At 31.1% G+C, this 18,491-nt stretch overlaps 1 protein-coding gene and 1 long non-coding RNA gene across 5 annotated transcripts in view; one reads left to right on the forward strand and one right to left on the reverse strand.

Annotated features, from left to right (window-relative positions):
* The window catches only part of SUPT3H (SPT3 homolog, SAGA and STAGA complex component), a 449,818-nt gene that overhangs the window by 376,100 nt on the left and 55,227 nt on the right, over nt 1–18,491 (reverse strand). The gene's annotated exons all lie outside the window — the stretch shown is intronic.
* The window catches only part of LOC105288503, a 54,584-nt gene continuing 50,821 nt past the window's right edge, over nt 14,729–18,491 (forward strand). The window contains exons 1-2 of the long non-coding RNA XR_895607.2: nt 14,729–15,197; nt 15,399–15,521. This is a non-coding gene — a long non-coding RNA (uncharacterized LOC105288503). The remainder of the gene's footprint in view (nt 15,198–15,398; nt 15,522–18,491) is intronic.

Raw genomic sequence — 18,491 nt, forward strand, 5'->3', positions numbered from 1 at the left:
AAAGGTAAGAAGAAAAAAATGAAAAAGAAAAGAACATTCAATTGTGGGGAAATTATCCAAAAGTAATATATGTGTAGTGTTAAAGAAAAAGGAAAAGAAGATATACTTGAAATAATAATGGCTGAGAATTTTCCAAAATGATGGACACCAACCACAGGTCCAGAAAGCTCAAAGAACACCAAGCAGAATAAGTATCAAAATAATGATACCTAGGCATAATATCCAAATTGCAGAAAAGCAAAGACAAATAGAAAATCTTGAAAGAAGCTAGGAAAAAAAAACAAACAAAAACTATACCTACAGAGGTCAAGGAATTACACTGCACATCTGTTCAGAAACTATGCAAGCAAGAAGAGAGATGAGCAAAATATTTAAAGTGTTGAAAGGGAAAAAAACAACAACATAGATTTCTGTGTCCAGCAAAATTATTCTTCAAAAGTGAATGAGAAAAGGACTTTCTCATGCAAAATAACTTGAGAAATTCATTACTAGTAAACCTGCCTTACAAGAAATCTCAGAATTCTTCAAACAGAAAATATTTCAGAAACACAGATTTGTATGAAGAAACAGCATAAGACAAAAAATAAAGGTAAAATACTTTTAAAATTCTATTTATTAATAGATCTTTATTCTTAACAGAAAACAGTTCAAAACAGCAATAATGTATTCAGTGATAATAGCTTGTAAGTAAAATAAATGTCAGCAATGCTATGAGGAAAGTGTACTCTTTTCTAAGATACTTGTACTACCCAGGAAGTCATATATAGTGTTATTGTGAGTGGATTTTAAATAGTTTTAAGAATATATTCCAAACTCTAGAATAATGGCTTTTTAAAAAGTTTAAAAAAAAAAAGTATAATTGACATATTAAAGGAGAAAAGAAAATGGAATCATATATGATGCTCAATTAAAAGCAGAAAAGGCATAAAGAATGGAAGTAATAAAAAAAGAACAAGGGAAATGATAGATAAAAGTTACAAATAGGACAGATACTGATAACAGAGACAATACAATGTAGTAAACATTGCTAAGCATGTCACTTAAAATGGAGTCGGGAGGCCACTGAGCAATTGAGGCCCGTGCACATCTCATATTTCAGTTCTCAGAACTGCTTTGAAGTTGCTGACCTATAGCTAAACTTAGCTCAAGGCCAAACCATAAACATAATGTATCAAGGACCACTGCATGGACGTATATGGACTTTACTTCCTCCTTACCACAGCAACCAGACCATCTATAGTCTTCACTTTAAAAGAAGCCAATCCCTATTAACCCAGCCAGCATACTTCATTTACATAAAGAACCTAAAAGAGAACTGCATCTATGTTTTTGCTTTTATAAACTCTGACTTTCTTTGTTCTCTCTGGAGTGCAATTAGGGTTGCTACCTATATTTGTGTGTCCCAGATTACAATTCCCCACTTCTATTTTTCCTCCTCAAATAAATGCATTTTATTTTTTATTACAGCCTTTTTTTTCCCCTTTGCTTTTGGTTAACAACATTAATACCACTAGATCAAGAAACACATGGATGAAAGAAAACTTAACAAGTTTAACAATATCTCAAACTAAATAAAAGGGAAAATACAACCCATCAAAATTTGCATATGTAGAAAAAGAAGTGTTTAGAGAGAAATTTATTGCAATTATATGTATATATTAGGAAAAAAAAGAAAGATTTAAAATCAATAATCCAAGTTTCCATGTTAAGAAAGTAGAAAAAGGACAAATTAAACCCAAAGTAGGCAGAAAAAATAAAATTTAGAGCCAAAATCAAAGAAACTGAAAACAGGAAATCAACAGAAAAAAATAATGAAACCAAAAGCTGGTTCTTTGAGAAAAATAAAATTTAGAAACCTCTAGTTAGGTTTTTTAAAAAAAAGACAAATTACTAATATGATAAATGAAAGAAGACATCACTACCTATCACATGGACATTCAAAAGGATAATAAAGGAATACTATGAACAATTCTATGCCCCAAAATTTGATAACCTAGATAAAATGGACCAATTCCCTGAAAGACACAAGCTACCAAAACTCACACAAGGAGAAATAGATAATCTGAATAGGACTATATCTGGTTTTTTTTTTCCATTTTTTTAATTACGTTTATTGAGGTAACATTGGTTAATACAATTATATAATTTTCAAGTACACGTTATAATTTGACATCTATATATTCTATTGTGTAATTACCACTCAAAGTCCAGTTTCTTTCAGCTATCATATATTTAATTCCCTTTATCCACTTCACCCTTCCCTTACCCCCTATATTTGACCCCCTTTACCCCATCTACCTCTGCTCTCCCCTCCCCCACCCCATACCCTCTGGTAACCACTAGTGCATTGTCAATGTCCATGAGTCTCTGTTTGTCCTGTTCGTATGTTGCTTTTAGGTTTATATCCCACATATAAGTGATACCATGTGATTTTCAACCTTTTCTATCTGGCTTATTTCACTTAGCATGATTATCTCGAGTTCAAGGGAAGTAAAAGCAAAAATAAATGAATGGGACTATATCAAACTAAAAAGCTTCTGTTCTGCAAAAGAAACCACCAAAAAGGTAAAGTGACAATCATCTGAATGGGAAAATATGTTTACAAGCAACACCTCCGATAAAGGCCTAATATCCAAAATATACAAAGAACTCATATGACTCAATAACAAAAAAAAAACGATCCAATCAAAAAATAGGCAGAAGACTTGAACAGACAATTCTCCCTAGAGGACATACAAATGGCCAACAAATATATGAAAAGATGTTCAACATCGCTAGCTATTAGGGAAATAAAAATCAAAACCACAATGAGATACCATCTCACACCTGTTAGAAGAGCTATACTCAACGGGACAAGTAATAACAAATGCTGGAGAGGATGCGCAGAAATAGAGACCTTCGTACACTGCTGATGGGACTGCAAATTGGTACAGTCACTATGGAAAACAATGTGGAGGTTCCTCAAAAAACTAAGAATTGATCTACCATATGATCCAGCAATCCCTCTACTGGGTATTTACCCCAAAGACTTGAAAACCCATATCCAAAAAGATATAGTTTTTGCACACCGATGTTCATAGCAGCATTAGCCACAGTGATGAGGACATGGAAGCAACTGAAGTGCCCTACAATAGATGATTGGCTAAAGAAGCTGTGGTACATATATACAATGGAATATTACTCATCCATAAGAAGAGATGATATATGGCCTATATCTATTTTTTAAAATTGAATCAATAATTAACAACCTTCCAAACCAAGAAGCACTAAGCCTAGATGGTTTTACTGGTGAATTCTAGCAAATATTTATGTAAGAAATTCTCTACAATTCTGTACAATCTAATCCAGAAGGAATACTTCCTAAGTCATTCTATGAAGCTAGCAATATCTAATACCAAAAGCAGACAAAAACTTTATATGTATGCAAACATACAGAATTATCTTCCATGAACATAGATGCAAAATATCTTACACAAAAGATTAGCAAATCAAATCCAATAATACATAGAAAGAATTATATGCCATGACCAAGTAGGATTTATTCCAGATATGCAAGACTCGTACAACTTTTGAAAATCAACTGATAAAAGCAATCATATCAATAGGCTAAGAAGAAAAATCATGTGTTCCTATCAATAAAGAAAAAGCATATAATAAAATCCAATACCTATTCATGATAAAAAATTGTCAGTAAACTAAAAATAGAAGGGAACATCCTCAACTTGATAAAGAACATCTGCAAAAAACATATAGCTAACATCATACTCAGTGGGGAGAAACTAGATGCTTTCCTCCCTAAGATCAGTAACAAGTTATCAGTAATTTAAACTTCATTAAAATGAAAAACATCCACTGTAATAACCCAATGTAAAAACCTAAGGAAAGAAAATAAAAAGTATAAAGATTGGAAAGCAAGAAATAAAACTGTTTACAGATGACATGACTGTCTATGGAGAAATCACAAAGAATCGACAAAAAACTCCTGGAAATAAGCGAATAATAGCAAAGTTATAGGATATAAGGTTAATATATGAAACTCAATTACTTCCCTATATACCAGCATCAATAATTGAAATTAGAAAATTTTTTTAAAATAATATTTACACTGGCACGATAAAAATAAATACTTAAGTATTAATCTAACAAAACATGTAGAAAATCTGTATGAGATAAACTGAAAAATTGATAAAGAGATCGAAGATCTAGATGAATAAAAAAAATCCTGTATTCACTGATGGGAAGACTCAATATTGTTAAGATGTCGGTTTTTTCCAATTGGATCTATAGATTCAATGCAATCCCAATGAAAATCTCAGCAAGTTACTTTGTGAATATAAACAAACTGATATATCACTATAACATAATAAAGCTAAAGTAATCAAGACACTATGGTATTGGCAAAAAAAACAGACATCTAAATCAATGGAATAGAGAGCCCAGAGAGAGACCCAGACAATACAGTCAACTGACCTTTGCCAAAAGAGAGATAAAATCTAATGATTAGTCTCAACAAATGGTGCTGTAATAACTGAACATCCCAAGGTTCATCTTTCACAAAAAAAAAAATGAACTCAAAATGAATCATAAACCAAAATGTAAAATTCAAAACTATGAAATTTATATGTGAATATAAGGAGAAAATCTAGATGACCTTGGGTTTGGAAAAAGTTTTTAAGATACAGTACCAAAAGTATCATACATGAGATTTAAAAAACTGGTAATTTGGACTTCACTAAAATGAAAAACATCCAATGTGCGAAAGATACTGTTGAAAATGAAAAGATAAGTCACAGATTGGGAGAAAATATTTGCAAAACACGTAGCTGGTCTGGCGGCTCCTTAAAAAGCTACACAGAATTACTATATGACCCAGCAATTCCACTCTTAGGTTTATACTCAAAAGAATTGAAAACAGGGACTCAAACAGATACTTGGTACACCCAGGTTCAACTACAGCATTAATTACAAGGGCTAAAAGGTGGAAACGACCTATGTCCATCAACAAATGAATATATAAACAAAATGTAGTATATACAAAGAACTCTTAAAACTGAACAATTTAAAAAAAAACAAAAAATAATAAAAGCAGGTGAAAGATCTGAAAGGACACCTCCCAAAGATGATATATAGATGACAAATAAGCATATGAAAAGATGCTCAACAGAGTTTATCATTAACGATTTGCAAATTAAAACAATGACAAGATACCACTACATACCTATTAGAATGGCTGGAATTCAAAACACTGAGAAAAACAAACGCTGACAACTATGTGGAGCACCAAGCGCTCTTATTCATTAGTGGTGCAAATGCAAAATGATACAACTACTGTTGGACAACACTTTAGCAATTTCTTACAAAATTAAATATAGTCCTGCGAAACAATCTAGCAACAATGCTCCTAAGTATTTACCCAAATGAGTGGAAAACTTATGTCCATACAAAAACTTGCACTAAAATTTAGAGCAACTTTATTCATAATTGCCAGAAACTGAAGCAACTGAGATGCCCTTCAAAAAGTGAATATAGTAAATATATAAACAAACTGCTATATCCATACAATGAAATATTATTTAGCAGTAAAAAGAAATTAGCCATTAAGCAATAACCAAAAAAAAAAAAAACCACATGGAAGAACCTTAAGTGAATACTGCTAAGTGGAAGAATCCAATATGAAAAGGCTACACTTTGTATAATTCCAACCATATGACATTCTGAAAAACAGAATACTATACAAAGAGTAAAAAGACCAGCTGCTAAAACAGTTAAGATGTTAAATGTCATATTATGTGTATTTAAACAAAATTTCATAGGGACTTTTAGAAAAAGCTATTCTGTTTGATACTACAATAGTGGATATATAACATTATACAACTGATGAAACCTACAGAACATAAATAATGACTCAATGTAAAATACTGACCTCAGTTAACAATAGTGTATTAATATTGGGTCATCAATTATAACAAATGTAGGACATCAATGCAAGATGTTAATAATAGGGAAACTGAGGTCTGGGGGGTGGTATATTGGAAGTCTGTACTTTCTGTTCAATTTTTCTGTAAAATTAAAACTGCTCAAAAGACAAAACCTGTTAATTTTTTTAAATGGCTATTTTTGACATTTTCAATAATAAATTGTATTAACGATTTCATGTAGTGAAAAACTACATTAGCAATTCTACTATATACATATATCAATTATACTGTATTCTTCCTATTACTTATAATGATTTATGTGTCTTGTTTTATAATTAAGTACTGAGAAAAAGGGAGAGGCGTTAAAACAATCATGTTAGAACTTTATCATAAGTGAAGGCTAACAGGCAATGACCATAGCTTCTAGGGGAGAAACAAAGGAAGAAGACTGCTCTTTTGTGAAGAAATTATGAGATTTATATAATAGCAATTTTTCAACTGTCTCATCCTCATGTGCAATAACTGGAATTGTTTAAATGACCATAGATAAAATAGGTATTCAATAATATGAATTGTAAACTTTTGCTTAAAGCCATCTCTTTTACATATATAGCTCATTTATTTACATCCTTTAGTATTAATACACTAAAGTTCTCAAATTCGGATCAGAATATGGGTTTATTTGCTCTTTATCAATAAAAAAAAAGGTTGCTTTTCCTGTTCAGTTGATATAATCACTACCATCATCCAATAAATAATACTGAGTCTACCTAACGTAGGTGGATTCTCAGAACTAATTTATTTTGGATTGTGGGTGCAATGATTATTCTGCAGATCAAGTAATACCAAAAATAATTAATTCCTTTTTCTACTCAAATTTAAAAATAAATGAAAAAGAAAAAATAGCTCATCACAAGCACTAATCAGACTTCTGCTAAATATTTTATGCTTGGCATTAAACCCAATGAATTCTGAAAAAAGAAAACATTTCTCTGGATAAAAGGTACAGAAATCTTAGTATCGATTAATAATAATGAACAACTAGATAAATACTTAGATTTGTGATAATTTAGATATAGACTATAATCAAGATTATTTATTTGTATTCCAACCATTATCACTAAAAGGATTTTAGGGTGGCTTATAAACTATTCACAATATATAATTACATGATCAAGTTGAAACTGCACTATTCAATTCAACAAAACAGTTACAAAGCACCAAAGATGTGATCTTTCAAATAACAATAAACGAAACAAAATGGATTTTATAAATACTTTCTTTTAATTCCATTGTAATATGTAAATTAAAAGTTTGGTCATTTTTCAAACTTTCTTGCCTTTTCTATAAAAGAAGATATCCACAAATTTCTACATAATGAAGTATAGGTGGCAGGAGTGGGCAAACCACGGCAGGTCAGCTGCCTGTTTATAAAGTTTTACTGGAACACAGCCAGACACATTTACTTACTTATTGTCTAATTTACTTACTGTCTGCTCTCAGACTACAATGGCAGAGCTGAGCAGTGAACAGAGATCCTATGTCTCACAAAGCCAAAAATATTTACTATTTGGCTCTCTATAAAAAAACAGACTCCAGTAGGGTATTTACCAGTATAACACAAATTCAGAATAATTTGCATATAGAGATGTAGGCTTCTGCTCATTAAATACTTCTTGAGAGAGTAAAACTGAATAATATAAACAATTTAGTACAAGTAGTACAACCCAGTTGTATGAATTTAACGTGAATGAACGTTTTAAGGTACTTTTATAAATTTTAAAAGCATCCAGTTAAGAATAAACAAATGTCACAGTAATAACATGATGGTTTTGATCTTCTACAAATCTCTAGCTTATTGGTCTAGACTTGAGTTACTATAACACAAATGTTAAACTTTTAAAGTTGGTATTTGCAAAAATATTCTACCATTTCCAATTTATTCTTGCCATGTGTAAATTTGTGAAAATTACCTGTTTTACTGTGAACAGAACTTAAATGCAAAAAGTAAAACTATCAACTAAAATCTAAAATTGCGACATATAGCCCAGCCTGTTAATATTCGCTTACTTTTTTTAAAAGTGACTATTTTTACAAATAAATGAAATTTCATTTATTATATACAAATAAATGAAATTTTCCCCATCTAATTTCACTTTGATACCAAATCACTATACACCTTTTTCTACATAATGTTTCATATTTCAGAATTCACTATTTAAGGTGGAAAATAGTAAAATGAACGCCTGTATACCCTTTGCCTGGATTCACCAATTATTAGCATTTGCCACATTTATTTTATGTATGTACTTGTTTAAGCATTGTACTAACTTCATGAACATAATTCATCACGCACTTTAAGAATATTTTCCTATCATATATGCACAATAGCATTAACATCCTTAACAAATATTCCATAGGATGACTGATATTCAGTACATATTCATTCCATTTCCTCAAACATCCTAAAAATAACTTATGAAGCTTTTTAAAAAATCTAGCATCTAATAAAGGTTCACATACATGACCAATTTCTGAGAGGTGAGGGTCAAATTTTTCATTAAACAATCTTTTTCTGTATACTATGTTGTCTCTTCTTTTCAATAACTTGTTCTCTGGAAAAGCTGTAGGTACACAATTTCCCCGCTACTTTCCTGCCAGAACCATTCAGCAATGGAAGAGTACTACGATAAGTGAGGAGGAAATTGAATTTCCAATTATCTCAGTAGATTCTGTTTTCCCTATGAAAATACCTAGAATGAAACTGTAATCTTATCTTAGCTAGTTACAATTTTTTAGAAACATATACCTAACCAACATTCATTGATCATCAAGTGAAAAGTCTTGTGACTAATTACCTGCCAGTACTCAGGAAGTTAAGCTTTAATACTAATAACTTATTACTAACAACTTAAGCTTCAGGGATAATTATCCAAATGTATTTTATAAAAAGAAACATTTTATAAAAGTCTAAACAGCGCTCTTTTCTGATCACTGAAAAAGCTAGTTTTAGAAGACTAAGCATACTTTTTTTAAACATATAGTCAATTCTACAGTTCACTAATAAATTTTTAATCATCCAATGAAAAGATGGCTTACATATTATGCTTATGTATTAAGAAATTGACTTCTTTGGCCATTTGTTTCAATGCTTTCATACTTTTACTAAAGTGTAAAACTTACATTTTAAACAATGCTTTATTATATCATTATTAAAAAAAATGTACTTCTGAAGATCCAGAACTACACATTTTTCCTTACAATTAACGTAATTAAAGTATATGGATATTTTAACATTCTCTCTTAATCTATTTGATTTTAAAATTCAATTTGGAGCAATTTTTGACTACTAAACTATCTGAGAAATTGAGATTTCCAATGAATACTGTCAAATTTATAAAAACAAAAAGATCAGTATTCTAACAATTCATTTTCAACCTATTTTCTATATTGTTAATTATGACTGAATTCAGAATATTTTCCAGTGTAAATTATTAATACACAAGGCTTAACAAATAGAGACCTAAATCTGCAATCGCCTTTACTGAAACCAGTGAAAAATCTATACACAGCAATGAAACTGGCATGCAAATAAAAGAACTGTCAAGACATGTATCCCTAAAAATAAGCCTACAATAACTATTTTAAAGGCTGTGTGTGGTCTCACCCATATATTTTGGCAAGATGCACTTTCTCCAACCACAGCTAGATTCATCCAAAAGCAGTGGCACTGGAGAGCCTCTGTCTCACCTGTCAAAGTTGAAGAACGTTGTTCCAAAGACCACCATGAGTCCATGGAGAAAAGCCACAGTGCTACAGCTGTTATTGATAAGCAGACTCTAAAGGAGAAATACTTCAAACAATTAAGCAAATCATCCTTAATAGAGATATAGACAGAGAGACAATATTTAATGTTTAAATGATGAGAAGACAAATACTATGCCATGTCTGACACAGTGGTAATTTATATATTGGAATACTAAGAGAGAGTCTTTCATAAGTAATACTGACTTTATAGTCTTTTCTATTCTTCCTCTGATAAAATTTCTATACATTGTTTATCAATTCAAAACTCTACTATGTTCCCTTATTTAAATCTTCAAAAACCTCTCTTATAAAGCCTCATAATTCATTTAAATTATCAAGGTACTAAATTCATCAAAATTGCTATAGTCTGACAGCTAAGAGCACAGGAGATTTAAGATTTATAAACAGAAATCCTAAGTATATTAAAATCTGATTTTTTAAGAAGATTCCATATTTTTTCAACCACATTATAAAAGTGTTTTATATTTTTGCTTTAGACTAACCCTCCCTACAGTAAAGCATATAGACTGATCAGGTAAGCTATAGGTAGATTAACATAAATAAGAAAGAGCAAGAAAAACAATTACTTTGGAAAGAAATATGCCTCAGTGGACAATTCAAGTCTCACCTCAAACCTGGCAATAAAAGACAACTTGAAACAAAATAGAAAGAAATATATCTGGCTGGGTAAAAAGTTTAAATAATCATGATGAGTATTCATAATTTAACTTTTTTTTCCAACTAGATGACAATGTCCTCCAACCCTATTTAATACTGCAAGAATTCAATTAAAAAAAGAAAGGGGGTGTCCTTTTATGCCTTTTCCAGAAAAGTTAATAGCCAAAAGGTTCTTATTATAAGACAGTTCCACCTACAACCAAGACCCTCAGCACAAAGACAGAGCTCCAAAGTACTATGATGTCCCATAGTTTCATTTACTATATTCTCTAAATACAAAGGTTCCAAAAGTATTAGTTTCGCTTTTCCCTAGATATATTTAGTACATTAGCTAGTATAGCTGGGATATTATTTTTCTTTGGTTTTGTCAGTAGCATGTTTGATATAAATTTTATTAAGTGGTAGTATATGTAACATTGCATTGTGGGTAGCAGTTTCCTGCTTTAGCCTAGCCACATCCTCAGCTGTCATATGAGCATGTTTCCCATATTTTCTGCAAGTTCTCGCCTTTTTTTCTTCTTAGAAAAATGACAGTGTTAGAAGATGAATTGTTCTAATAATTATAAGAAACATGAATTATTTATACAGCTACATTACACAAGTTACAGCTCACTCTGCACTTCGAAGACTAGTCAAAAGGGGAAAAAAAACAAATCCTCAAAATTAAAGTGTAATGTCATGTGAAACAATATGTTAAAATAAATTAAGATAGCAATAGGAATTGAAAACTGTTAAAAGAAAAACTCACTGTAATCAGATGCCAACACTGTCTAACAAACGAGGTGTATGTACTACTTCAGGATATAACTACGGGTGTATATACTACTTCAGGATATAACTACGCTTTGCCTTGAATGTTAGGTGCTTCAAACCTGCCAGGTATTCATTAGTGAAAATTAATGTCAATATCTCCTACTAGAACCTTAAGAATCTACTTTGAGACACTATAGAAATATCAAAACAGAGAAAGAGAAACCGAAAAAGCCAGGGGGAGAGAGGGAGGAACGGAGGGAAGAAAAGAGACAGAGTAAAAGAGAGGGGGCGAGCGAGGGAGAGAGAAAAGTTTAGTATTTTCTCTTTCGGTATCCAATTTCTACATAATCTCACACATTTAGACAGATCGCTGCTAATACTAAAGAAATGAAGTTGTTTAAGCAATCATGGACATAGTGGTGCTTTGGGGTTTTTATGTAATTTAATTAAAGCAAAATGAGGAGGAAAAAATAAAAGAAAAATTCATCACAAAAAATAATGCGAAATATCTGTACACATACACAACCACAGACATGTGCATGCAGTTGTATACATAGACATTAACCCCATTAAAACAAGGAAGTGAAACTAATCTCTCATGATCATAAATTAAAATACTAATAAAATTATATGCATTTCACTAATGTAAAAAATTTTTAAATCATCAATATAAAACCCAATAAATATAATGTAAACTTAAAGAGCTATACATTAAATCAAAAAAAAAAACACCCCAACAAAAAATTGTCACATACCAAGCTGAAGCAACAAATTAAGAAAGTATCTGCTAACGCCTCATAATCAGTGAGAACATTTTAAGCCAAATTAGGATTTCTACAACTTATAAAATTGTTACATTAAATAATTTGTTTCTATTGTTTTCAATTAAAAAGAAAAATAGAACAGCCACAAACAGAAGTTTAAAACAATAAAAAAAAAACACATAGAAATGAGGACAAATTGATATTGATAAACTAAAACGACTGTATCTAAATAAGATCATTAGTTCAGAAAATAAAAAAATAATTTAAAAGGTAGCAGTGAAAATATATGTAGCGTTTAAAACACTATTATACTGTTATTCAGCTAACAGCATGATATAAAAAATTTGACTAATGTTAACAAATTTAGTAAATACAAGGTAATGGGGAAGCAAGATAACTAATTTCTTTACTTTTTGAAATTAATTTCAAGTTCAGAGCTATATTTCATTTCCATGGCATTAAAATGCATAATTTATACAGCAGACCTAAACTTGTTACTTACTTCAACATAGCAAATACGAACATAATCCCCAAAAAGGATGAAGTTTTGAGGGTCTTTGAAGAACTAAGAGAAAACCCTATGGTTTCCATTTCTGATCTTAAGCATAATATAAATCCATAATTAAGAGCTTTATTTGCAGAGACTTTTCTGAGTCAGGCTTTATTCATCACATGTGATAAGTTATTTCTAATGAAACAAACTGACAATTATCAAATATATACCACTTATCACTGTTGTTTTTCAGTTTTTACCATGAAGTTATATTTGCTCTAAAGAAAATATATTTTCAATTTAGAAAAAAAAAATTATGGATAATGAATATACAAACTTTAGAGCACATGCATGCCTTCACTATCTTTCTCCTGCCAGAATTTGACAGGCCTCACATGAAACAGACAGGGCATATTCAGCAATATCTACTAAACTCTTATGCAATAAGAGTGATTAACCTGACCTAAAAATTATGTGCAGGAGAGTTACCTGCAAAAAGAGAATAAAAAGTTAAAAAACACACAGATGTTAAAAATCATTCAAATACATTAAAGTCAATTTGGAGGGCCAAAGTACACATAATTTTTAAAAATTTTAAGGAAGAAAATATTTAGCAAAAAGTTGGGCTTGTAAGATGTCAGAGAATCCTTATGCAGATACTAAAACCTCATTTTAAAAGAAGAAAAGCATTTAATTACCATACTACAGCAGCTACCTACATTTTTTCAATTGCCTGATTCTGCTACTATTGTATATGCATATGGAACTACGTTTGGAAATTCCACAAATTACACAAAGTCTTCCTTTAATTTACTTTTTTACATTGATTAGAGATATGGATCACACCAGTCCACCTTATTTATTAAAGAGAATAAGTGAATAACTTTTCTCTCTTGCATGAATAATTATGTGTCAAATGAAAGCGTTTACTTTTCAATGTAAAATATGTTTACACACACAATAAGGTATAAGTCTATATTTAAAATAAAAACTAAAATGTAACATGTCTGTACATTTATCTTTATCTAATATAAACCAAAAAGAGATAATGAACTGTGCTAAGAAGTCCACAGGCAAGGATATTTTGGCTCCAATACCTTCCTTAGTTTCCAAGCCCTTATCCCATTATACACCCCAAATAATGTTTTGTAATTTACTGTCTCCGCCCACTCTCCCAATCATTTACTTCACGCCAGTCCTAGTTACTATCACACTAGGAATAAGTCTAACATGCAAATTAAGAGCGGCGTGGTAAATGGAAAAAAATGCCTAGAAAATTGGTCTGTTCAGTTTTATAATTTTTGATGAAAAATACCCCATCACTCCCAACTGATGAAAACAGGAAGCTCTATTCATAAAGATGAAATTCTCTGCCTATGATATATAATCATCCTAATAAGAAAATGAGTTCTATACATACATGTCCAAAGGGGCAAAAAAGGAGATAGTTTCCCAAAGATGTTTCCAATTTTCTTCTGAATCGGAATTAGCAAATCGAGACGACTAACATACTCTGTCTGTGTGCATTATTTCTTACTACACACAGTAATTTATTTCAAAGCTTTCATTATAAACAAAAAATACAGCTTCTGTTAACCCACTCCATTCTGAGCTTATAAAATCTAATATTGAAAAATCTCAACTATAATATAAAAATTTTACTTTACATATGTATAAGATCTGCTATCAAAGGCTCTGTTAAAATCTAGATAAACTATTTAAAGAACTATACAAAATGAATACAATTCCTTGAAAAATAAGTCATTACAAGCATAAAGAAAACTAAGATTCATCCAATAAACTGTTACAATTCTTGTCATTCATTTTTATAAATCCTCAAACTAGTCATAAAATAAAGGTATACGTAACATAAATGATACTAATTACATTTAACCTTTATTGTAGGAGCCGGCATCTAATATTGATCATACATAAACTAGACAGACATGATTTAACATTTGTAAAAGGAATCCCTAGACTAACACTTTCATGACAGCCAATTACAGTCAAGCCCAGCAAGCAGTTTGCAACCAGACCTTAAGAAAGGTAAACTTTTTTACAATGAGTTACAGATTCACAAGTTTGAGAAGACAGGAAAAAGAAAAACAGAAGGACTCCAATCACCCAGCAAATATGAAGCAGACCCCAGAATGTGATACAATCCAAAGATGTAAATTATTGTAAATCATCACTGTTGTTCAGAATTTCACACAGCCTCTTGAGCCAACTTTGCTCACTTTTCCACAGACACAATAATGAACTAAATAAAAGGAGGAGGCCAAGAAAAAAAAATGGGGTGGGAGGATAGAAAGGAAAGCCCTTAACTGCAGAGTTCTGCTCTACAAATGCTTAACCTTACAGGAGTTTGGGCTCCTTCAGCATTTGTATTCTATCCAAATCCTCATGAGTCACAAAAATTAAATAGCTATATCCTTCTGGATGCCAGGAAGGGCCTTACCACAAGCCTTTTGTCAGGGAGAGAGAGAGAAAGAGAGAGCAAGAGCAAGGGGGGAAAAGCCACAGTGGTAGGCAGTCCCACTTTACTTTGAGTACTGTGAGGTCACAAACCACATGATTCTGTCTCTCCAGTAATAGTGCTTGCAAAAAAAAGGAGTTTTAAAGCTTTTGCTTTTTTGGATTGTGTGAATGCTTCATTCGCCTCACAAACAACCACAGAACCACAAGTGCGGTGCAAACTTTCTCCAGGAGGACAGCAAGAAGTCTCTGGTTTTTAAATGGTTAATCTCCGCAGGTCACTACCAGCCACCGAGACCAACAGAGTCAGTGAGTGCTCTCTAACCACAGTCTATGCAGTAATAGTAGGTCCTTCAAATATTTGCTCATTCTCTTTTTGTTTTGTTTCCTTGCTTTTCACATGTTACCAGCTACATAATTTCTTGACAGAAAAAAAATAAATATAAAGTCTATGTACTCCAGGCATACTGTAAAACTAAAACAAGGTTTGGGTATGGTTTGTATTTTCAGTTTAAGGCTGCAAGGAGAATTTACAACAGAGGGTACAAGTTCTATCTGAAAAAAAAGGAGGGACTATGGCATCAAACAGCCTCTTCAGCACAGTGACACCATGTCAGCAAAACTTCTTTTGGGGTAAGTGTTATCATATTTTAAACTCCTATAAGAGATGAACCTGTTAAACATAAAGGTATGTTTCTTGCATAAACTAACTGCTAGCTTTTCCGGATAACATTATATTAAAGATCATAATAATAATGCTATTTTGTTGCACTAAAAGTTAAAAATGAAAATGCTGTACATATTTGCATTTGGCATCTGTAACTTATCTACTTCTCAGAGTAATGAGCTGAAAAAGAAAAAATTAAATTATCTAACATTAATCAAATGTTTTTTAGCATTATAGAAGTGAGGTAGTTGAAACAGTAAAAAAAAAAATAGTTTAATATTCTCATTAACCCCCACTGAAATAAAATGAGACATTAAACTAATCAAAGTATTATGAAGTATTCACTCCGGCAGCTCTCAATATCTGAGTAACTTCAAAAAGGAAGCAATTTTACCAAATAACAGACCACAGAATTATCTCGACATTAAGCTCTACCATGTAAAACAGAGAAATAAACCTGCAGTAAAGTTAACATTTTAACCAGCTCGACTAAATCTATTTATAATTTTAAACTGCAAAAGATAATATCTGCATAATTTTGTTACTAAACAGCTTTATATAATTGAAGCATATATTCAACTGAAATGAAATTATGATAAAGTATATAACAGCCATTTTTAAAAGGTCTTTATAGTTACCTAGAATATTAAAAGTTTACAGAAGTCTTTAAAAACTTATATGCAACTGTATTTTTCTCTATAATTTTAATTTTACATCTACATACTATTATCCACATGTAGAACTTGTTATAAACAAACAGCAAACATTAAGACGTCTAGGATTCATTTACTCATATTCTTGGATCTACCAAAATGAATACCGTTTAGTCTCATGAAAAATAAAACTCCGTAAGGATACCCTGTATGATTTAAAAGAGCCATACCTGTTAAATCACGCTGAGCTTGAAAAGAAAACAGGCATAAGATAATCCTTAATATTTAATTTCAAGTTAGTGTTGATACACAAAAATAAACTACTTCAACGTTCATAAGCTGACAACGGTATTATAGCAAAATATCTAAACACTTACAAGATTTTCTTTATGATGTCCAACATGTTCCAACTACAAGGCAAGTTTATAAAATTTTCTTTTATCCTTTAAAATAAATCCTTTTGCTGTGTATACCTATATTAACTTTGCTTTATAAACTTACAACTAACGATTGGAGTTTCCTTTACTCCTCCTACTTCACACATTTTAACTGGCTACCAGAGGATCAGTCTTAGTTTAGGTCAAGAGAAATAAACCTGAAGGAGAGAAAAAGGTTTTCTTAAAAGGGTGAGGAAATATACTTTGTATTTTGCAAAAAAAAAAAGTAAAATTGCTGTAGTGACTCCCTCAATAGTTGTAAGTGGGCCCCTCAGTTATAACACATACAATATAATAATCGCAGATTTTTCAAAATTTAATGGTAGGCAATAACTGTTACTCTAAGTTTTTCTGCATTAAGAAAGCAGACCATATAGACTGCATTACAGCCCATATAATAATTATAGCTTATGCATGGGAACTTTTGCTGTTCCTGCCCAAGAGAAGAGGGAAAAAATGGTTTAAACGATTGTTACAGGGAGGGATAACTTGAAACAGGCATTTCAAGCAGTTAAGTTACTCTTTCACAATATTACTCTGTTAAAAAAAAAATACTTTTTTTCTAACCAGATCAGGAACAACCCAAGTTTCAAGGACTATTTCATTATTACAAGTAAAGATATTAATATTATCACAAAGAATGTTAAAATGCTCTTTATTCTATCATATTAGGGGTCATATATCTGTAATACCCTTGAAAGCTTATTTCTACAGTAAAATTTCTAAAACTTGACCAAGTTTCTAAGCAACAAAGCATTATAGTGAACTAAATAAAGATCATCTTCTATCACGTGTCATAACAATTCTTCCTCTTCTGAAAAGTGGAATTTACCTTCTCCCACTCCCAAATAGTACTTTGGAGCCTGGATAGAGAATTTAAGATGAACCCACTACACTAAACTAATTACAGGTGGATATTAAACATTATGTATAGGTTATCATCACATTGCAAACATCTCACCAATCTATAATCTATCTGAAGTCTAAAATCTCACTTCAGCTTTAAATTCTTATATGATTATCAAAACAACCTAATGAAATGGCAAAAGTATGTGCTCCAATTTTGTAAAATAGTTTTTAAAAGTTCAGGCTTTTCCTAAGTGAGGGACAAAGTACACACTGACCAAAGGCCGCACCTCAAAAATAATGAGTGAAAAGTGTGTGTGAAAGACAGACAGATACAGAAAGATGGACAGAGAGAGGGTTTCAGTGTCCTTGCTCTCTCCGCATATCATTTATCTTAACTTAAACAAGAATTTTCAATCTGTACAACTCAAATGTTTCCATTATTTATCACAAATAGTCTGCTGAAAATGAAAGATGTGATTCATAAAGCATATTACAATTAAGAACTTATTTCTGAAAATATATTAGTTGACTGATTAAATTTCTACATAAAACCTGTCTTAACAAACCAAAGTGACTGACTGAATATGATGTGTGAACACTGATTTCCAAAATAATAGCTATGGTCCATATCAATAATAGTAATAATTTAAGTTTCAAGATTTAATCGTTGACAAAGTGTCACAACTTGCTTCTACAATAAAGATATTCCAAAATCCAGGGAGAGAATTTCAAAAGTTAAAAACACACACAGACCACTCCAACACGTATTCCAGCTAAAAATGTCAATGCAACTCCCAAAGACTAATATTGTAAATTATTTTAAATTATAATAAATAATCCTAACCTTACCAAAAAAATTGTTAGATTTCACTCTTAAATTTTAAAAATATATTAAAATGTAAAAGATTTCAAGGAAATTGCATGAAAATATTCTGTTAGTCTATATGAACCTCTTGATAGTCTCTAAATCATCAAAAAGGCATGAAATATACATGAT

Source organism: Pteropus vampyrus, unplaced genomic scaffold (genome assembly GCF_000151845.1).
Source record: "Pteropus vampyrus isolate Shadow unplaced genomic scaffold, Pvam_2.0 Scaffold18, whole genome shotgun sequence".
NCBI classification, from domain to species: Eukaryota; Metazoa; Chordata; class Mammalia; order Chiroptera; family Pteropodidae; genus Pteropus; species Pteropus vampyrus.